Here is a 24,226-nt window from a genome sequence, read left to right on the forward strand (position 1 = left end):
GTGAGAAGAGCAGTGAGGGCAGGCTGAGTGTTTTTATGTTGGTATGAATGAAATAGTGTTTTTTCTTTTTTGTTTATTTGAGTACCTGGCTGAAAAGCAGGCACGTGCACACATAGACATCAAAGGGGGCTTGAGCCCCTGCCCTTTCACGCGTCTGTAAAAAGTGCCCTCTTCCAGACCATGAATGCAGTTTTTACCATGGTGAAAGAAATGCAAATGCCCTCTTTCCATGCCATACCTGATTGCAGCATTCAAGAGAATTGACTTCACTGTCCACTGTATCACAACTTTAAAAAATCCATATATTTGGAAAAAATGCAAGGCAAAAATCCAGATTTGTTTTGGATGACTGAATGCTCTATGTTACGCTGGTTGTTCAATAAGGACATTTTTGTTTTAGCAAAATTCATAGAGAAGGCATGGCAGTTGCGTTGGAGAACACTATATCCGTAAACAGCATGGACAATCAAATATGTTCTTTTAGAGATGTCTCTAACATTGTCAAGCGTCATGACATTGAGTGGTTGGGTGAAACACCTTTACGGTGTGAAAGCTAATGGATGATGGAGAATTCTTTCTTTGGTGTGATGGACCAAAAATGGAGGCAGGTGGCATGTAACAGACGATCTGCACTCACACCTCATGTTGTGCTCTTTGATGTTGATGATGTGTCACTGAAAATGGAACAATGTATCTTTTGCCTAGCTACCCTGCCAAAGTTAAAACAATAAAATAAAAAATAAAGTAGCTGAACTAATTGAAAGCTATTCTGGAAGTTGTGAATCTAGCCATAAGCTATTTGGACATGTAAGCTAGACACACTGGCACGAGAGACACATTTTCCAGTGTTTTTGTTGCTTTATTTAACATTTTCGGACAGTACGGAATTCAACATTTACTTGAGTAAAAGTACAAAAGTATTGGCATCAATAAGTACTTAAAGTAACAAAAGTAGAAAGTACAAAATGTTTGAAAATAGCAGATCTACAAGCTCACAACGCGTTGCGATGTGACACGTTGTGAGCTTGTAGATCAGCTATTTTCAAATATTCAAGGTATACAATATGGCTAAAGTGGATTAATGTATCTATTATAATAGCCTATAATCATTCATAGCTGCAAAGTAACTTAACTAAAGTTTTCAAATAATTGCAGTGGAGTAAAAGTACAATAGGCCTATTTGGATTTGATATATAATGGAGTAGAAGTAAAAGTACTGAAAACTGGAAATACTCAAGCATTGTCATGTGTTCAAGAATGGAAAATACCTTTCGGTGTAATAATTGTTATACTTTTTGTGTCCATTGACCTCTTTTAAAACACAGTACATGGGCCATACGAGATGTCGGTATCCGAAAGGTGGCAAAGGTTACAGCTAAATTGGCGTTATCAGCCGCAAGAGTTGGTGTCCCATTAACTTTACTATACAAAATATAATCTACAGTTATAGAGCTTTTCAAAACTGCATGGTAACCTTTGCCACCTTTCAGATACCGACATCTCGTATGGCCCATGGACTAACACGGAAAAGATCAATAATGAATGGTGATGAATGATGAATTCACTTCATATTTGCTAAATATGTAAAAGCTGATCAAGGCAATTCGTCTTCTGTAGCCTATTCTGTATCAGACAGATTTGTTTTAATTTAAACATAACCAATACCCTTTAGTACGCTAATTGTATTAAGGCATGAGGACTCAATCGGTGAGTAATTACTCATGCAAGGCAGTGGTTGAGATTGGTTCCTTCTTCTCTAATGAAAGATATAATCAGAGTCGACATGACTGCTCAGAAGCTGGTCCTGATATTAGGATTCATTAGAATGATATAGAAATATTGGCGCTTCACTAACAAATCATGCCAAGCAATATCCTCTGTGGTGATTTAAAGAACGTTGTGCAATATGAGGCCCCACTGATAAACAAGCCAGCTCTCCCCTTCAAACGCACCAAACAGACTATGGCAGGGATCTTCAAAGGTTTTCAGGCCAAGGACCCCTTAGTTTAGAGAGAGATGAAGCAGGGACCCCCAAAACCTTTTCATAGATTCCATATAGTTTTCCATATCGTTTGACAGCACAATCATCACTGTATTTTGGATTCATGTCAATGTGTGTTTTCAGATATTTAACCACTTAACCATCAACACTTAATACACTTGACCTTTCACTACTTAGTCTGCTCTTTTTCCCCTCTACACCAAACCTCTTTGCCGAAAATAGCCGATCTACAAGCTCACAAGGCCTCGCAGCGCTTGGCGTTGGGAGCTTGTAGATCTGCTATTTTTGGCTACAGTTATATGGACAGAATATGGACACTGGGTTAAGTTGTTAATATAAAAAGGATTGGAAGATTTGGAGGACCCCCTGTAGTAACTCTGAGGACCCCCTAGGGGTCCCGGACCCCCTGAAGACCCCTGGACTATGGCAGCTGATGAGATACAAACCTCAGCCCTTTATTGATTGCAGGAACTTTCCCCATAACTCAAGAACTTATGGACTCTGGACTGGAAGTACCGTACAAAGGGATGTGACCTCCTTTTCAAAAGCAGTAAACCAGTTTCAACTTGGCTCCAGCATGGGCCACAGTTCCCACCCCTCTAAAATGTCACTGTATTACTGGAACTATTGGGGAGTAACCTTGCGTCACCAGGCTTTCTGGGAGAAAGCCTGGTCTTCGTTTACTAAACAGGTCGTTTGATCCGGTCTAGACAGGATGACATCCTACGTCATTTTGTATTCAAAACGGACTACACTTTGTCAGGAAACACCAAAACGGAAACAGTTTCAACCCAGTTAGCGCATGCACAAGTAGTTAGCACATGCGCAAGTAGGGGTTAAAACTGTTTCAGGTTTGGTGTTTCCTGCCATGACGTAGGATGTCATCCGCTCCCGACCGGATCAAAAGCCCAAAATTGGAAGCGATCCCAGGCTAATTGGAGACTCCAGAAGCACTGACCATGGTGAATTATTGGTTGACTATTATAAGCACCAACATCTGGCTTTGTCAGTTTGTACAAAGTGTGTTGTACAACCACGGTCACATTGACAAACACACTAAAAACTCATGGGTCATTTCTTGACCCAAATCACGGGTCATTTGTGTTAGGTCAAATTTCGGGGTCATTTCTTAGAGCCACAACCCTTCCTTGAGTTATTGGGATATTATTTTGACCCAATTCCAGGGTTGTTCGAGTTAGGTAATATTTATCTGGGGGTGACCCGTTTTTGGGGTTAGTGGTAACCCATGTACTTGGGTCGGTGGTCTAGCTTTGGGCCAATCAGGGGACAGGCACCATGAACCTGTTTGCAAAGCATGCTGGGAAAAGCATTTGTCTAGGTTTCCAGAGACATTTTCTAAGCTGTTGGGAGCTAAAAATGCTAAATATGGCATATCCATGTGTCTGTCTCGGCAAGCTGACTGTCATATGTCTGAATTTGATTTGTCAGTATTTGAGCCTAAACCCTAACCGTAAGTGCTTGGCTGCTAGCTTAGGGTTGAGCTCCCTCCCCCAGCTGGTCTGAAAGAGAAGAACTCATGGTAATTTTCAGATTATTTTGTTTCTTCTCTATACTATTCTGATTATAGTATTATCAACATTGTTGCATATATATAGTTAATTATGCACTTTTATGTTGATTTTACTAAACTTTGAACAAATCATCTGAGAAGAAACCCTGAAACATTTCTGATTTTATGTTAATGTCAGATAATAATGGCATTGTCATTCTCCAGACCATGCATATGTAGGTTGTATTCATTTAGCCCACTCAACCCAAAACCTGGGTTATATTGACTACAATCTTGGGTCATTTTAAACAAATAATTTGGTTATTTATTTGACCCAGATTATGGGTCAACATTCATAACCAAATTTCTTGCGTTAAAATAACCAAACCTGGCATCGGTCCCTATTTGACCCATGAGTTGGATCAAAAATAACCCAAGTTGAGTTGTTTTTGACCCAGCAGTTTTTAGAGTGAAGATGTTGGGTAGATGTAGGACAAGCTTCGTGGGACGCTGAATGAAATTAACTCATAAATAGCACCGCTCACTTCACACTGGGTATGATTTTTCATCAGACAACTATAGGCTTACGAACAATGTACACTAAGAGCCTGTTGACTGCAAATGGTGTGCATGTTAATCTTCCCTCACTCCTCCTCTCTCTATCTCGCTCTGTCACGTGCGCGCAGCCGCGCACGCACGCACAAACTTGAACTATTTTATTTGTGCATGCACATCCCAGTGCCCATGGTGCAGGACAAAAACAGTACGGTCTACATAAAGGAAAATAAAGTCTGCACACTGGTGAAAATATAAGCTCACACGTTTCGTGATGAAAGTCCTGGTGTGAGATGAAACTGCGCCGAGTACTAAGGGCAGATCAGAGAAGAACAGGAAGAACTGGGCATGGGGAGGGTAACAAAAAATCACTTAAAATCATCCATGTTGGAGAGGTGTGTTCATAGCTGGCCTGGGATGTGCCTTCCAGGGCCTCCTCTTCACGTGTAACTCTCTCTGAAAGCTCAGCTTTATGGAAAAAACGAAATACAAAAGGGAAGTGGGCAATCTGTTCACGCTCTCTTTTTAAATAGATCAATAAAAACAGACGGGAATGGAATGTTGTAGTTGTGGACTTCCCAAACAAACAGACGTCAGTAAATCCCACTGAGAGTGCATGCTATTATGCAGGTAAGACAGGCCTTAAAGGGATATTTCACTTTAACAGTTTGCCAGCCAAAATAGAATGGTTGTTGGTAGATTAGCCGTGAAATTTCTATTATTGTATTGTGATCTGAGACATAATATTATGTTTATAAACATGAGCCCGCCACCACTCCTTCTTGGACCGCACCGTTGTTTTTTCTTTCTTTTTTTCCCCCAGGTCATTAGCTCACCGTGATTATCTGGATCTCCGTTGGGATAGAGTGGTAGTTTTGGCCGAGCATCGATCTCCCCGTGCGTTTCGCGTGCGCGATCCGTGCGCATAATAATCCATGCATATAATCCAAGAATGACTGAACAGTCGATGTGACCATTTTGGCTAGCTTAGCCCTTAGCACTCCAGCTATGCAAATGTTATCCTCCAGACAGTAAAGAGACGGTGTCAAGGAAGCATGAAGAAGGAAAGGCAATGACGTCACCTCTGCTTCATGTCAGAGCAGCCATGAGCTATCGATGGACGAGCGGTGACTAGGGAAGGTTAGACGATAGCCGATTTTCGGATAAAAATCATTTATTTCATTTTTAATGACCTAGTCCGGAAAAGACGGCGCGGCTGAGACTCCTTGCTCAGATGTCCGGTATATTCCGGTTTTAATATTAAGGGGCCCCCCGTGGCTTGGAAAGGGTTAAAAAAAAACTTTTGTCATTTTATCATCTAATCAGGCTTTTGGGAACACCCAGGAAAGTTTTTGAATTTCTTCATTCAGTATTTAGATATTCGATTTTCATTTCCCCCCACTTTCCTCCTTCCAGGACCTTCCCATACACACCCATTATAACTTCAAACTCCATTTTAACCATGATAGATTCAATGAAAACACCTGTCCCTTTTTTCTGGTCACTCCTAACGCCCTCCTACGTGAGCAGTCCATGTTTTTTCAATAACTTTTTTCATTTATTTTTTATAATCATTTATTTTAATTCATAATTTTCATTTCCCCAAAACATTAATAGAAATCAATGAAAATGTTATTGTAAAAACATGGCCTTCTCACGTATTCGGAGGGTGTCAGGAGTCACCAGAAAAAAAGAAAAGGTGTTTTAATTTAATTTATCATGGTTAAAATGGAGTTTGAAGTTATAATGGGTTTGTATAGGAAGGTCCTGGAAGGTGGTAAATGGGGGGAAATGAAAATCAAATATCTAAATACTGAATGAATAATTTCAAAAACTGTCCTGGGTGTTCCCAAAAGCCTGATTAGATGATAAAATGACAAAAAGTATTTTTGAAAGTGAAATATCCCTTTAAATCTCCCTCCAACTGTGTGCCTGTGCCACCCATCTAAAGCTGCGTCCAAACCTGAGGCTATTTCTTCTATTCTAATCGCTTATATCGCTTCACTTTGGTCGCGCAGGTCCGCGTTGGTAAAAATCATGTCCCGTTGGAATCAGAGTGAAACGCCCGGAGTCCCAACACCAAACACCAAAAATATTTCCGTGTCTCCGGACAACATCAACTGATTGGCTGTCAGAACGCGTTGGGTGGAGTGGGGGTGAAGCGAAGGTCGCTTCAGTTGGATTTTTCCAACTGGGGGCGAAGATACCGAAGCAACCGCTCGTGCGGTTTGTGCTGCCCGTTCGCGTTGTCTCATCTTTGCATTCACTTTGTACTTAATCGCGCCGCTCGAACCATCCAGGTTTGGACGCAGTTTAAGACAAGCTGTAGTTTAGAAAGCATCACAGAGATTGTGCCCATCATCAATCTAAAGGATTATAGGGGCGGATATACAGTAGCTGTATGGTTAGAGAGGTCCCAGGTGTGAACCCAGGCCTCAGCAATGTTCAAGTTCAAGTTCAAGTTCATTTATTGTTTGTCCCCGGAGGGCGATTTGGTTGCAGCAATATATAAAAGCATTCATCTGTCACAAAGGACACATAAAATCACATAGGACACATAGAACAATAAAAACAGGGTAGCAGTTCGTCATCTCAGCCAAAAGTAAAGAAAACAAAAAAGAAAAAGCAGCAATCATAGGCCATATATTGAAATTCACATCATATTCATTTCATACTTTAGAAATTTAAATTAAGTCTCCCAAGCAACAGATTACCACCTCCTCATATCAGCATTTAAAGCCTGTATTGAAGCAGGCACAAAGGAAAATGTATGCCTATTTGTTGTGGCCACTGCACACTCCAGGCGAAGGCCAGAAGGAAGCAGCTTGTACTCACAGCTGAGAGGATGAGAACTGTCCATGTGAATGGACTTGGCTTTCTTTAGCATCTGTCTTTGGAAGACGTGATCCAGGCTACTGAAGTTTACTCCAGCTATCTTAGAAGCCGTTCTCACAATTCTTCCAAGGTGGTTTCTGTCTTTTATGTTCAGGTTTCCATACCAACAGATGATGGAGAAGGAGATTATAGTGAGTGAAGTTGTCCCTGTGCAAGACACGTACCCCTAACTGCTCCCCGGGCACTACAGCCAATAACTGCTTACCCTAGGACAGTGGTTCTCAACCTGTGGGTAGGGACCTCCCAAATTATTTTGGGGGGTCCCCAGCTGATTAACTTAATAATGTGCAACACTTTTTTCCTCACTCAACAGTAAACAAACAAACATAGAGTTTGAGGGTATAGAGCAGGGGTCCTCAAATACAAATCTTGAAGGTCCAGAAAAAAAATTTTGAAACAGGTCCGGGTCCGAAAAAAAAGGCGAAGGCGAAATAAGGCAGATACATTTATACAGTATGTACTGTATGTATGTATGTTTATTTTATAATCATTAGAATTGTTTATTTTAATTATTATTATTATTATTTGGAACTTTGGAAATCTCAGTTGGAACTGTTACCCCTGCTACCCGATGCTGGATAAGCGGTTGAAGATGGATGGATGGATGAATGGATAATTATTTATGCATGTAGAGTAGGCTACATTATTTACATTTATTGTGTAGCAATAAAACACTGGCTTATAGTTTAATTATTGGAAACTAAAGAGCATGAATGCAATATTAGGCTTGTCGTTCAGAATGGAAAATAAAGTGAAACTTAGCGTGAGGGGGAGAGGATTACTTGACATTCAGTTGACACACGTACTGCACAAGCCAGACTGTGCTGGTTGCCTATGTCAAATGGCCAGTCAAATCAGGGTCAACGAGTCATAGTTATTAACCTAACACAGCCTAGGATAGCTGGCAATAATATGCGACGACACATCACATTGTTAAAGACGCATGATCACGCATCGCGAGTTTCGCGACCATTTCTCGTCTAATGCAAGCAGTTGGAGCCTTACATTGTGGATATTAATGTGTTGCTGTTGTCCTCTCCAATTGAACAGCCAAAGGTAGAAGATCTCTAAGTTATTAATCCAGTGGGAGCAATGGTTTCCAAGAGGTTTTAGCAACTTTTTCAGGCAGCGAGCGGCATGAGTGTGTGGAGAGGGGAGGGGAGGGGAGGGGGGAGCAGCATGGAGAGCGCTGCTTCGGAGGGAAGGAAAACCTTTGATCTACAAGCCCAAAGCACGTTGCACCCGCTACGCTTTGTGGGCTTGCAAATTGGCGTAGGGGTGTGTCTTGTGAGCCTGTGTATGTGTTTGAGCGAATGAGCACATACACACCCACGCACACACAAACACAAATCACACACAGTCAGTCCGATCGTCAGATACAACTGTGCGGAGATTTCTCAGAAATGTGCCGCGGTCCGGACGGAGGTGCGCCTGGGTCCGGACATGGACCGCGGTCCGCCTATTGAGGACCCCTGGTATAGAGGGTACGTATAGGCCTATGCACATTTCTAAAGTGACAATATAAGGACTTTTTAATGCCTCTAAAATGACTAATTAAACATTGGCCAGATTGACAAATATTAGAAGCAGACATTTTGAAAATAGCAGATCTACATGCTCTCAAGATCAGCTATTTTCACAATAAAACCGTGTTCAACAAAATGTAATGCCTCAACTCTTGGTGCTCGTCAGGGTGGGCGTCCCCAGTTAAAATATGATTATTTGGGGGGTCACGGCCTGAAAAGGTCGAGAACCACTGAACTAGGATGGGTAAAATGTTAACCTGGTCGAGAGTGCTAACGAGCTCTCTCTAATGCCCTGCCAGGCGCTCGGCTCTGCTCATAGGCAAATAATTCCACTGCCCTGCGATGGCCCTGTCTTAAAAATAAAATATAGCTGCAAGCAGCGATAAAGTGGCCAAGGCAGAAAAAGCAGGAAAGCAAAAAAGCATCAAGGGAAAGCAAAGAAGAAATCAAAGAAAAACTAGAAGCAGTGTTCTTCCGAACATGTCTCCGGCAGGTCAGGTGTTTTTTGTTTTTTTTTGCCTAGTGGTGACTCTATAATAGGCCAAAGTGAAAAGGGTACCACGTGTTCTTGGGCATTTCACGGCAATCGGACATTTTGTTCCAAAAATGTGTTTTGCAAAAATTGACCCGCTGGTGGCGCGGAAGGGTGGCATCTGTTCCTTGGCCTAGTGGGAATGTGTGTGCAAAATCTCACACACACAGCAGGCTGCGTTTGAGACATTTTGTTCAAAAAGGAGCAACCCTGCAAACCTTGGAATTCGATGATAGCCAATTAGATAGAATATGATATCGGACAAATCCTTCATGATCACATCACTGTAGAGATACTGTGTACTGATTTGTGTGATTTTCGGATGAAATCTGAAGGAGTAATATCGAAGAATATGTTTTATGTCACACACACACACACACACACACACACACACACACACACACACACACACACACACACACACACACACACACACACACACACACACACACACACCCCACACACACAGCTGCGCCACATACTAATTAAGAACACCGGCCAATTTGGGAGCACTGTTTGAAGTGTGTGTACTGCGTGGCCGATGCAAACAAATGTCAATACTGTGCTGATTAACAAATTACGTTGTAATGGTTATGAAATGTTGTTGAAATGAGACGTACCCAAGTGGTAAAACATCCTGTTTATTATGTTTAGGCTCATTGTTTGTCACCTTAGCTCCTCTGCAGTCACGGGCACTCCTTGAATGTGCAAGTCAAACAGAACAGGGCTGTACCACTCCACTTAAATAGGGTGCCACTACTGTGGAGAAGGGGGGGTGTTAGACAAAGACATTGAGCAAAGTTTTTCTAACAGCTCTGTACATGAATTCCAACCTGAATATGTAGTGTAAAACACTTTCACATTTATTGAAAGGGTAATGTATTCAGAGAGAGAGACTGTAAGCTGCTATATCAGCCATTTCAAGGTAATTGGTTTCCTGGTTAGTGGTAGGATCCACTGCTAACCAGGGCAACTCGGTTATGCTCAGCAGAGCGAGATGAACACATCTCAGTGAGAGTTGCAAGGGCCCTTTCCATGGGCATAGCCTAGTGCAGTGTTTGTTATTTTTGCCTTTTTCTTGAGTTTTGCCTTTTGTTCTCTATTTTTAGATTTTTAGCAAAGTTTATTTTTGCTATTTTTGAATTTTGGGTTTCACTGTACAAAACTGCATGGTGGAGGCTGGAGAAATAAAAATCTTAAAAAACCCATCTTGAGCTGTTCTTTGGAGCCTAGGCCATCAGCCAACTTCACAAACTGGTTTAAAAATATAAGAACGTAGGCCCAATAAGCAACTATACTATTTTATAGAGACACAAATTGCTTATTATAAGCAGACATGGCAACCCAGGTACATTCAGAGCCCAGAAGGCCAACTACTGACACTTTAATGCAAGGACAACAGGAAACCAAATTTCTGACAGATCTTTAGATATTGGTCCAAAGTTAATGTAAAAAAAGTTCCATGCACGTGATGCGAAAATTCCGGAATAAAAGCGGGTTTAAGCGTTTTACAAACTGCTCAAAATGGCGGAAAATCAAAGGGCGGAGCTTACTTAACAAAGACACAGATGTCTTCTGCTTGAGTCAAGGCATGCGTGTAAGCAAGTTGCATGTCTTCAAACGAAACGAGGCATGACTTAGTGCCCCTTTAAAGTTTGAGTTTTCAAACGCTTCGTATAGCGCCCCCCTTTGGCCAATTGGAGTAAGATTGCTTTCAGTGATATTTGGACTAACCCTCTACATATTTGCCAAATGCCATGAACGTGTCACTTTGCATGTATGATTTAGAGGCAGAATAATAATTTGCATGAAACTGCAATATACAGTGAATTATTAAAAAAATAATGTTTCGCTTTAAAAGAAATCCGCCGAGACATATCTAACCGTATTGGTCCAAAGTTCATGTAAAAAAGGTTTCGCGCACGTTATGCGTAAATCCCAGGAGGAGATAGATTTTGACTGTTTTTCATATAATTCAAAATGGTGGGAGAAGTAAAGGTCAGAGGTCAAAAGTCAGAGTGTAAAAGTTGTTCGGCATGAGGAGACGCATAAGTGTATACAGGTTTCATTGCTGAACCTGAAACAGAGCATGAGCTTTACGTGTTCAAAGTTGGCATTTTTCAAAGGCTTCCTACAAGCGCCACCCTTTGGCCGATTGTTGCGAGCTTCGCGTTTTAGCCGTTTGGCATAGTCCTCTGCCATACTGCCGAGTTTCGTAAAAAGCGACTGCACGGTCTAGCCACTAGAGAAAAAGTGGCGGAAGAATAATAATAATAGTGCTGAAGTCCAATATCAAGGAGTGGCCTTTTGGCCACTTTGTGGCCCTTGGCCACTAATAAACAAAACTACTTCGCTACTCACCGAAACAAAGGCTGTTTTGTGTTGAAAGTGTTCTCCTGGGTGGAGAACACTTTTCTACAGATCTCGTCAATATAATTGACTTTTGACCAGATCTGTAGAGGGTGCAGTGGAGTAAATAAAATCATATTTTATTTTCTGCCTAAAAAGTGTATTTTACAGAGAAGATGGAGCCCTTGCGGGGCATTGGGTAAAATGCAGGGGACGAATGTCACGTATCTGCAAATATACAGTGACAAAAACATGGGGATCGAATGATATGAATCATGAAAATGGCCAGAGCATTATCTGCTTTACTTTTCACACTGGCCTACATACTTACACCGCACGCACGCACGCACGCACGCACACATATATATACGGTATATCATCGTTGTCAGGTGAAAACCTTGTATGTCCAAAACGGTTAGTTTTGCATTTTTGATGATTTAAACTAGGGAAAACAGCAGATCTACAAGCACACAACGCCTCACGGTGCAAGGCGTTATGTGCTTGTAGATCTGCTGTTTTCACTAGTTTTGTGCGACAGTCTTGTATGATGAAGCAGGACTTTAGTTTACGCAAAGAGGTACAAATTTGAAACTTGGAGATACGAGGTTTCTGCGCGACAGTGACAATATGTTCTTCTAATGTAGCCTATGGTTGGCTGCTAGATATAGGCTGGTCAGAAGTGGGCCCAGGGGCGTCAATTGGGTATGGCAGGGGTATGCAGCTTCCATACCCTGGGTCCAGGGGGGAAAATAAAAGTTACTTTTAAATATAAATCCATGAATGTCTCTTTGTCTATTTGTTCTGGTTATTACGTTGTCAAATTACAGTAAAAATTTAACAAAATGGTCTCTTTAACAACGTATTATAATTAAATTCCCCACACTTGTATTCTCCCCATCTTGCCAAAATGGTATATTCCCAGGTTCCGCAGGTCAGCTGCACAGGTGCAATGCATTATTGTTAATTGTGGCACGTTTACTAACATGTCAAGTTTAGCTGCACTTGAACGACCGTTCCAGGCTGCCATATCCAGCCCAAGAAACCGTAGAAACGGGGGAAAAAATAGAATGTAAAAAAAGAAATATATATATATATATATATATCATGACTTTTGCTAAGGTATGGCAAAATGACTGGTGTCTTGCGCGCTACCTTAGCTTTTTCTGAACTGAATGTGCTTTGCCATTTGGAGGTACGTCTTCTGATAGCTTTGGCGACTGGAGGCTCACATTACATGAATGAATGCGCCGACGCAAAGCGTAATATTTTTGTGCTCATAATCTTTTTTACCAAGCAATTTTAATTCTATTAAAAATAATGAATTTCCAACAAAAGACAAGCGATGACGAGAGAGAGAGGGAGAGAAAGGGGGGGAAGAGATGCATTTATTTCCATAAGTAGTCAGTCCATTTTTTTTGGCTTATTTATTATTTGTTGATGTAATAATATATTGAAATACCTCTAAATTCATTCACTTCATTTGCACTCAGACAGCTCAGTCAGTCACTTAGTCATTCTTTCAGTCAGTCAGTCAGTCAGTCAGTCAGTCAGTCAGTCAGTCAGTCAGTCAGTCAGTCAGTCAGATATGGAGAAACCCAATTTACAAAACACAAGCATGCCCAAGGCAATCTTCATACCCAGATATGCGGAATGGATTGTGACAATATACTGTAGGCCTAATACACTTATGTGTAAATTACACACTTATCTTATATGCACACAATATACACCAGTGGAGAGCCTTTTGCATTCCACAGTTCTGTCATGCAGCAAGCAGTTGTTTACTAAACCCCTTCCTAGATTGAAGAGTAGATAGCATGACATATTTTACTCCTTTATTGGCGCTATCTAAAATGGAGGTTATTTGTCCAAAGTGACATTGTTGCTAATAACCTTCTATACTATGTTCTGCTGCCAGTGTTATTATGAAGGGATCATTCTAGAATGTGTCACGTCTTGAGACGTGATTGTGTGTGTTTGTGTAGTGAAGCCATCTGCTATACATTTTCTGTAATTCATTAATTGGTTGCACAGGAGATTGCAGTATAGGGGCAACGTTTGTGTGTGTGTGCATGTGTGTGTGAGTTTGTCTAGCTATACTTATGGGGACTAAATGCATGTTCAGTCACCTGCAGGGGACCTCTGACAGTGTGGGGACAAAATAGTAGGTCCCCACAACGGTTAGGGTTAGGTTTAGGTGTTAGGTTTAGGGATAGAGGTTAGGGTAAGGCGACAGGACTTGCAAAGTGATGTATATATAGTGTGTGCGTGCGTGCGTGCGTGCGTGCGTGCGTGCGTGTGTGTGTGTGAGCCCGTGTAAGCCCGTGTGTGTTAGCGTTCTCAAATTCTGCCCGAACCCGACCCGACATTTAGGGTAGGGTAAGGCCTAAAATGTATGCTAATTAGTCTGGCCGGTCCGGGTCTCAGGCCAGCCCAGTTAGGGTCCAGTTAGGGGGCCCAGTTAGAACTCTAGTGTGCGTGTGTTGGGGGGGGTGGGGGGGCATTAGAGCAGAGTTAGATTTTAGGGGAGAGATAATCTGAGACTTTCTTGAAGGTTATGAAATGCAGGCATGTGGCGGCGTGTCACATTGATTATTGTTGTCAGTACTGCTTGGATATCACTGCCTTTGGCTCAAAAACGACACAGCTTGTTTCTCGAACTGATGGATTTATTCAAGCGATTTCATTGCTCAAATCACCAACGTGAAACTGTATAAATAAAGCATAAATACAAGGAAATAAATAATAGAACATAAAGCACATAAATATAAAACATAACAACCCATAAACAAATGTAATGAACAAACAAAAAGAATACAAACACACCTTGCTGGCTGCATGTAACCAACCAAAGGCTGTGAGGACGAGTCCAAGTGTCCAGGAACAAACATACAACTGCAAAGGATGATACAATTAACTCCATATTCAACCCATTGTAATCTTGATGTCAAGTAGTTCAATACAACACAATTCAAGAACAACGAACCTGTCTCTGTCCTGCGACACATTCAAACGCTCCCTCATCACTGAGCGGAAGTGTACAGGTGTTACACACTTGTCGGACTAAGGAAACTTGCTCCATATAAAGGGTTCCAGCATAATTGACTACTTCCGGTACCTCAACTAGATGGTCAACTTGAAAATATATGGGAAACCCAAATTCAGGGAGAAATTACATTTATGACAAAATAAGAAATAAATATTAACAAAAATGAACGTTATGGCAGTCACACTCCCACCAATCTCAACTTGAGATTTCACCCCAATACTTAGAACCACATTAAAGACTTGCCATCTTAGATCTTGTTCCCTATGAAACCATAAGTACATATTCTGAAAAGTAATCTTTCAAATAACATACAATAAATCATTGGGTAAAAAACATGAAAACATTGTGGCTTCACATTAGTCAATTTGAGCATCTTTAAGTTGAGAACCTTGACCTTCAAATTCAAGCTTGTGAACAGTATTTTTAACATTTCCTTTTATAATTCATTTTTAACAAACCTTAAAATGCAAATAACAAGATCATGACAACTTTCTTGTGGTTTCACTACCTTTTCTTTAACTGCTTATCATTTAAGCCAGTGCTACCATACCATACCATTACAACTATTTTGCTCTGATAAAGTTAGTGCCTTGATAGCAACTCTACTGTGTACAACACAGAAAAGTAGGCCACCTTTCAGATGCTTTCTAGCCTTTTACAAATAGAAGAGTCAAATCACTCTGTCACAATATAAGGGCGTGATTGTTTCCCTTCTCTGACAAGTCACTTAACATTTTACTTTAGGTTAAAACTCTTGACCTTTTCTAATTTACAGTGAAATATTGTTGCTCTTTTACAAATGACTTAAGTGCAAACAATACAATACAATGACTTAAATGCAACTAAACAGAATGGACCAACAGGCCCCCCTAGGTTCACTGGCACCTGTCTCCTAAATTTTGAGAGGAGAGCACAAAAGGAGGCACACAATGATGCTCCTAACCACTGGAAAAGCCTGCTCTGTGGGTCATAGAATCAGTTACCTTTAAATTAATCTTAATGCCAGCTCTAGTGTTGCCTTTACCCAAGTTCGGCATTGCCAATTTATTATTCATTTTAAACTTTAAATGTTGTAGCAATTCATTTCCATTTCTTGAATAAACTTGTCTTCTTTTAATTTGTTTTTTAATCTACTTTTAAACCGTGAAACACTTTGAACTGAACCTGTAGTATGAACTGAACCTGTAGTATGAAATCTTATACAAATAAACTTTGACCTTGCCAACTTGCGACTACACATTAGCATTGAAATACTTTATACCTTGGCTTAAATGCAAAAGATGAACCTTAGTTGCCAACCTAGTGGTTTTAGTTGTGTCTCAACACTTGGATTGAGTAGTTCTTCTGATACCCACTTGCTGAGCACAATTTCAAACATCACGGTCAGGTGGTCTACCTTGTTTTCCTTCTTCCACCCTGACAGCTATGAGGAATTCCTTTTGGATCTTCTCCCTTTTCCTTTTGGCAACCTCGTCCCTTGAGAACGTGCGTATCCCCTTTCCTTTCTTCCTGCCTGTCTCTTTGCTTTTAACCTTGGTAGTAGGCCCCATTTGGGCGTTCTTTTTACCTTGATATTTTAGGGTTGACTTCTTTGCCATTGTAGGCTGCCTTTTGGGTTGCTTCATACCTGCTGCCTTCTTGGGGTTCTTAACAGCAGCAGGTTTCTTTACCCGTTTCTTAACATGAGGGTGAGGACTGCATTTTGTTACAGGTCCTCCCACCCTGAGCACACTGCACTCCTCAACAAACTGACTAGGCACACTACTTGCTTCATCTTTAGACTCAACTTCATTAACTTGCTTTAAACTTTCAATCTCAGGTTGTATTGAGTGACATGGCTTTGGATCTGAAAGAGATTCTAGTCTGGTTGAACTGTCTGAGGCTTGAAGAGAAACTGTATAGGTTGTGTTTGAAACAGAGCTTGAAACAGAGCTAACCTCTGGTAGAATGAGTTCCTTTTCTGTTCTCTGGATCTGAAACTGTACATTAGAAACAACATTTCTTGTCACCAATATGGCTTTGTCCAACTTGTGACATATATCAGGACTGGGACGAGCAATAGTCCTACTCCGGTAGGCGTCATAAACACTGCTTAAGTTAGGTCAGATAACTTCTGCTCAATTAAAATGCGGTCAGATTGTAAAGTGTTAATAGGAGCTCTGTTTATGACAGATCTTTTAGTCGCCCTGGCTTGAGCTTTCCAACTTTCATAAACACAGTAAAATCTATCCCACAATTCAGAGAAGGTGTGAGTCTGTAACAGTTTCTGCATCTTTATCTCTTTACTCTGTGCCCTTTCGATTGTGACACATTTCACATTTGTACAAAACCAATTCAAATTTTAAAACCTCTTAGACTACTGTCTTAAACTTTATCTCTTTAAAGATTTGCAAACAATACCAATTGGACAGAAGTGGTTAAACTTTGAACCCTGCATAACAAACGAGCACCTTGATAATGAATGACCACTTTGACTAGATCGCTTGCATTTGCATAACAAAGCATTTACTTAAATGAAACCACTTCAACAAAGCATTTACTTAAATGAAAACACTCTTCTTCCTTGGATGCACCTTGTAGCGTTTTCATCATAATTCACTTCTTTCCACATAGTTCCTTAATGTTCAGTCTTTGTGTCACCTTTCTTCAGAACACTCTTGTGTAGTGTAGGCTACTAACCTTTGTGACGTCTTCAGAACAAACAAATGAACTGCTGGGCTTAACGTGGCAGCGTGAAAGGTCCATACGTCCACCAGACCGCCGTGCAGCTCCGAGTTGAGCTACGAGGCGAATGCGTGGCGAAAACTCTTACGTTCGGCAGGCTCCCTGTGGCTCCGAAGTGGCTGCAGGCAGGCTGTGGACTCCACGCGCAGGCTATACTTGTAACTTGACTGCCTTGACTTCCTTTGCAGTCAAGTTTAGACTGCCGTGGTGGATCTTGGTTGCCGAATGGACTTCCGTGGATTGGCGAGACATACTTCTTGCAGACGAGCAGACTTCAAGGTGCGACGAGTTGATTTCAGCGACGAGTTGACTTCTTGCTTGCAGACCAAGTTTCACTATCACTGCCTTTGGCTCAAAAACGACACAGCTTGTTTCTCGAACTGATGGATTTATTCAAGCGATTTCATTGCTCAAATCACCAACGTGAAACTGTATAAATAAAGCATAAATACAAGGAAATAAATAATAGAACATAAAGCACATAAATATAAAACATAACAACCCATAAACAAATGTAATGAACAAACAAAAAGAATACAAACACACCTTGCTGGCTGCATGTAACCAACCAAAGGCTGTGAGGACGAGTCCAAGTGTCCAGGAACAAACATACAACTGCAAAGGATGATACAATTAACTCCATATTCAACCCATTGTAATCTTGATGTCAAGTAGTTCAATACAACACAATTCAAGAACAACGAACCTGTCTCTGTCCTGCGACACATTCAAACGCTCCCTCATCACTGAGCGGAAGTGTACAGGTGTTACACACTTGTCGGACTAAGGAAACTTGCTCCATATAAAGGGTTCCAGCATAATTGACTACTTCCGGTACCTCAACTATGGTCAACTTGAAAATATATGGGAAACCCAAATTCAGGGAGAAATTACATTTATGACAAAATAAGAAATAAATATTAACAAAAATGAACGTTATGGCAGTCACATTGGATGATGCAAGGCAGAGGGGCCTAGCTGTTGCAGGCTTAATCCAAACGCCATCGGAGCTGTTGCATTATCACGTGGACCCCTCCCCTCCACACAGGAGCGATAGGACGAGCCTGTTCATTATTGAGTCGATCACGCAGAGTAAACATGAACCGTGTTTTATGTGCAGGGTTGGTGTTGATAACACGGTGCCTGCATGTGTTATCTCTCAGGAACAGGAGCAGGGACATGCTGGGCCCCTGATTCAGCCAGGGAAAAAGAGTTGGAGAGGCCCTCATTGCGCGCTATAGAGAGAGATGTCTCTCTATAGCGCTGCTGCTACTTTGCTATTTCAGATCATGACAAGCCAGTGGGCCAATTACATGAGTTATATTTCGTCGTTGTCAGGTGGAAACCTTGTATGTCCAAAACTGTTTGTTTTGTATTTATCATTTTAAAAATGATTTAAACTAGTGAAAACAGCCGATCTACAAGCACACAACGCCTCGTGGTGCGAGGCGTTGTGTGCTTGTAGATCGGCTGTTTTCACTACTTTTGTGCGACGGCCTTGTATGATTGATGAAGCAGGGCTTTGCTTTTGCGAAAAAATGTACAAATTTTAAACTTGGAGATACGAGGTTTCTGCCCGACAGTGACGATTTACTTTGTTGGCCGCCCAGCCCCCAAAATGTAACGAAGGCCGACATTTTATTTTGATTTTTTTCCTAATGGCCGGCCTGGACCGTCCGGGAATGAACCGGCCGTTCGGGAGTTGTCCCGCTTTTCCCAATGGCCAGCACGTCCCTGAACAGGAGAGGAGAGCCTCCTCCCCAGTCGGATTATATCATACAACATACGGGTGACATTTTCAGTCGACCCGGCCTGGGACAAAAGCAGCTTAGTGGCATCTGAAGAAGAACCAAATGAGATCTGGCAATAATGTAGTAGGCCTACGTACACATATAGCCTGTACATGCCATGAATAAATGCCATGTCAATCAGATATCTAGCTTTTTGTGTGTTCCCTTGAATTCATTAAAGTGCAATACTAGGGGTGTAACGATATAGTAACTGAATCGAAAAATCTATTTTAATTTGCAATGATCTACTATATCGATATGCAAAAGCATATATCGTACCGTTTTGGTTTTGTGTATCTGTATCGTTTTGCAATGCAAATAATTGATTGTATGGAAACTAAGTATTTGTGCCTTGTATTTGGCAATTTTAAGAAGGAAAATGAAAAAGAGGGGTCTATACCTTTCCATTCCATTTAGCTCTTGGTCTATCAATAAATGTGTGTAATCTCTGTGTTCATGTCAAGTTTGTCCATATAATGTCCATGTATTTGCTAGAGAATCACAGCTTTTACTACCATAATAATAGATTTTCTACACGTTTTACGCAGATTGAATTTATTTGCTAAATAGTTACTCTATCGTATTGCATCTCCATGAATGAACCAATATTGTCCATGTATTGTATCGTTAACCATGTATCAAGCTGTACAACGAGACACATAACGGACGATTGAAAAGGACTTCCTTCCTAACTTAGACTGACGGAACTATTGCTGTATTGACTTTGACCTCTAAGGACCTTCCAGGGAGAGTGCTCACGTGCGTCTTGCGGTGACACGCTTCCTAGTTTCTTCTTCTCTGAGCTGTTTTTTTTTTTCCCTTTTTTTTTTTTTTTGCACTGATTTTTGACATTGCACTATTAGGTTGTGTTGGTAGTTTCTGAGTATTCTGCTTTGTTTAACAATGACAGTGAGATACTTGTTGCACTAACTAGCATTGACCGCCATGGTCTCTTTTTGTAAGACACTTTATGTATACTTAAATATTATTTGCCCCCTCTATTGATGCACCTTCTCTTTATTGGTACTGTACTGCTCTTGTTTTTTCCTCTTATCTATCTTTTTTCTTACTTCTCTGTAACTTTGTAAATAACTGTATACTGCTGTGCTACAACTGGACAACTGAATTTCCCCCTTGGGATAATAAAGATATCTATCTATCTATCTATCTATCTATCTATCTATCTATCTATCATGATGCGTATCGTATCGTTGTTAAAATGTATCGTTACACCCCTATATCATAGAAACACACGGGTGACACTTTTCAGTCGACCCTGCCTGGGACAAAAGCAGCCTAGTGGCATCTGAAGGACCAAATGAGATCTGGCAATAATGTAGTATGTACACATATAGCCGGTACGGTACATGCCATGAATAAATGCCATGTCAATCAGATATCTAGCCTTTTGTGTGTGTTCCCTTGAATTTATTAAAGTGCAATACCATAGCAAAGAACATGCAGTAGGTACAGATGAGCCATTTCAAAGCTTCTGCACAACATCTACTTTTCCTGCATTTGTTTCTGGAAATACATGTTTTCCCCGGTTCTTTTCACTTTAGCCTTGCTCATTCTTTTCTTTCGTTACTGAAAACCAAAGTCACTTTGCGACACTTCTTTTCATTGGAAATAAGAATCTGAGCAGCATTTACATAACACCTTTACAAATGCCCTACTTGGTCCCTCTTAACCCATTTAGAATGGGTACACATTATTGCGTATCATTATTTTATGATTTAACTAAGCTCACAGCGCAGCACAGAGTGCCGCGCTGCGAGCTTGTAGATCTGCTATTTTTGAAAAAATTGTGAACATTTTGAATTTTGACGCGATTCTATAAGTGTCTTTTGAATCCTTCTAAGATTTTTTGAAAAACCTATGTTTCTATGTCAGCAATCTGGCCAGCCATCGTCAAAGAAAAGGTCCTTTTCACTTAAATGGAGCTCAGTTAGTCTGTTCTTGAGAGACTACTATGTCAGTGGTTCTCAAACCTTTTCATGTGAAGGACCCCCAAAATTATATTTATTTGGCCACGGACCCCCATCTCAAAATATTTAGTTCCAGGCCACCCACTCGTGCCGCACTGTGAGCTTGTAGATCTGCCATTTTTCAATAGTTAAATAGCTAAATACAGTGCTTAATTTGTCAATGAAAAGGTGGGGGATCCTAGGTTTCGCGTGCACACGCGCACATGCACGCATGTGCACACGCGCGCACGCACGCACGCGCACACGCACACCCGGTGTACATTTTCATTAACACATTAACTATATATATATATATATATATATATACAGTATATATCACTGTCAACAATAAAGCATCACAGAAGCCAAAAAAGTCTCTATTTGGAAGGACGAAAACATAGATGACCATATATAAACAGCACTACTGCACAGTGCAATAGAATAATTATCTTATCTGTTTCAACAGAGGTGTGGTGTATCAAAATAGTAAAGTGAAAATGTATTTGTAAGAACACTGCACACACAGCCAAAGTGCCAAACTCACTGTTGCTAACCAAAATATCAGTGTACAACAGTAATATCACTAATGTCCAGTCCAACAAAAGCAGATTCAGATTCAATCTGATTAATTGTCCTGTGTAACAAGGATGCATTTCCTTTTCTTGTTCACGTGTGTTTTGTCCATGACTAACTGAATCCTCTTTATATGCTTGCAAATTCAGACACATGACATCTTTTTCCAGAGATGTTGCAATCAGTTCTATGAGTTCTTCATCGTCACAAAGGTCTCCCCTCCTGTCTCACAGTACTCTCACTGGCTCTCCTGTCCTCCAGTCTTCATTTAATGTAGTTTCCCTTCAATGGAGGGGACATAGCCTATAATTAGGACTGGAAGTTTTATTTTTAAAAAGCAAGCCTAAACTGGGTGACACGTTCTCTCACTTCTCTGTCCATTCACTGTCCATCAGCGCACGCACGCACACACACACACACACACACACACACACACACACACACACACACACACACACACACACACACACACACACACACACACACACACAAAACAGCGCTGTCCCTGAGCAACAGAGCAAGCAATGTCACGACTCACGCTAATCATACCCACGCAGCGATGGGACATTTTTACACTCATTCACAGCATTTACTCATGGCTCTAAATCAATAACAATGCACAAGATAAATGCAAGTTAACAACGTGTGCTTAAAAGCCTTTTATGGCATTGAACTGAGCCTCGGTCCAAATCCCCCCTGCAGTAAGGAGCCCCCTTTCACCTGTCGCTGCTGTCCTGTCCTCCTCACCACCTCCTTCGTCCTCACTCTCTGATTTATCCTCCTCATCCTCCTCCTCTCGTTCCCCGTGCTGGTCATCGGGTGTCATCATGCCAGTGGCTGCCCCCTCCTCCTCCTCATCTGTGCCGCTGTTTACAGCACAGAGCCCCGCTGCTGCTGTGCTGTCGGCCTGTCGCTATCTGCCGAAATAACTTTGGCCTGTTTGGGGTCTGGCTGACCGACTGGTTTGAAGAACGTTAAAGTTTAGTCTGTCACTTTGACATTTTAGCAGCCGCTTGCTTGCGTATTGTTTTGTTGCCCGGTAAACTCCATGGTAAACTCCCTGTGCAGTGTGCAGTGCAGCGTGCGACCGAGGCGGAAACAAAACAACTAGTTGCGTGAACCTGTGTCATCACGTGATTGATGTCTGTCAAACCCCTCTTTTGTTTTTCAGATTAAAACGCATACAAATATTAAAAAAATTATCAAACAAGGGTCACACCAGAACAACATAAAACAGAGAGAACATAGATTAAAAAAACAGTTTATTTATAGATTTTTATTGACAGGGAAGGTCCCGGATCCTTGATTCAAAATCAAATAGGTGGCGGATCCAATGAAATAGGTGCCGGTCAGAAAAAGTGAGGTACCGGAACAAGATCCGGCTTGATCCGGCACAAATTAAGCACTGGCTAAATAGTTAATAGCTAGTAGCAGCAGCTGGTCGGCCGACCTCAAGGCTCTGGCTGGAGAGTGCATGGTCGGAAACAAGTTCTGCAAAGGGATGGCTGGGGGTGCCAACTAGGGCTGGACGCTTAATCGAAAATGGATCAATCTCGATCCAGACTCCTATGTGATCTCATTTCTAATAAGATAGCATTTGCGGCGATTCTATGACATCATGACACTGTGGCAGATGAATAAAAACAACAGTTGCCGTCTCCCTTTCTCTCTTTAACTCTCTCTCTATCACCACGGCGCCTGGCTATATATAAAACTGCAGCTCTCTGTGCTCTCCTTGGAGCATGGGGGGGGGGGGGGGGTGTAGGCTATCACGTGAAAGTTAATTAAGTTCATATCTGTCCCATGCAATGCAATAACGAGTGCTTATCCCAGTCCAGGAAGAGTTTTTTTTTTATTGGATTAGGCTTTGAATTCCCCAGCCAGTGCTTTTGTTTAATCCCCCCCATAAACACTTGAACTGTATCTCCATGGGTTGTAAACTCCCACTTCATGTGTGGCCAGAACTCACAGTGGATACTCACAGTATCCAAAACTGAGTTTCCAACCTAAAATAAACCTGACATTTATCTCTAAACAAAAACTTACTATAGTGGAGTGTGTTACCCATTGAAAACAAGTCTCAAAAGTGAGAATCTAGGACACAGTGTCTCCCAGCATGCATGCCTTGTTCCTTATATTTCGTATTATATACTGCCACTTTCATTCAGCCATCTCGAGAGTCTTTCTTACAGACTTGTTCTTGACAATCATTGTTTAAATATGTGGTGGAAGCATAGGCTACAGTACAATACTGTTGTTCGGTACGCTTCCAGCAAATATTTAAACAATACTAAATTATTGTCAATAACATTAACACTACCTCTGGGTTACTGGGTTGAAGTGACATTTCATCATGTCAGAGGTGATGTTAATTGCGACCGTCAGGTCGCAGTTACTATCAAAACCTCCACCGGCTCTCAGTCTGTCACGTCACGTCACGTCACACTTTTCCCCTACTCATATCTCCGCCACCGGCGTTGCCCCTATCCATGCCAAACTTTGCACACACACTCCTTGGCTGCCAAACCACAACCTCCACCCCTCATTTCTCACATGGCCCTCTTCTAGCGCCACCATGAGGCAGATTCTTGCAAAACACATTTTTGGACACTGCTCCAACAGATTCTGCCCTAAAATCACGCAAAGCGGTACACAGTATCTCTAAAGTCATGTCATCAACATGGATCTGTCCCATTTCCCATATTCCCTCCTGATTGGCTACGATTGCCTTCTAAAGTTTGTGTCTGTGACCTG

Source organism: Nannobrachium achirus, assembly GCF_963921795.1.
Source record: "Nannobrachium achirus genome assembly, chromosome: 21".
NCBI lineage: Eukaryota > Metazoa > Chordata > Actinopteri > Myctophiformes > Myctophidae > Nannobrachium > Nannobrachium achirus.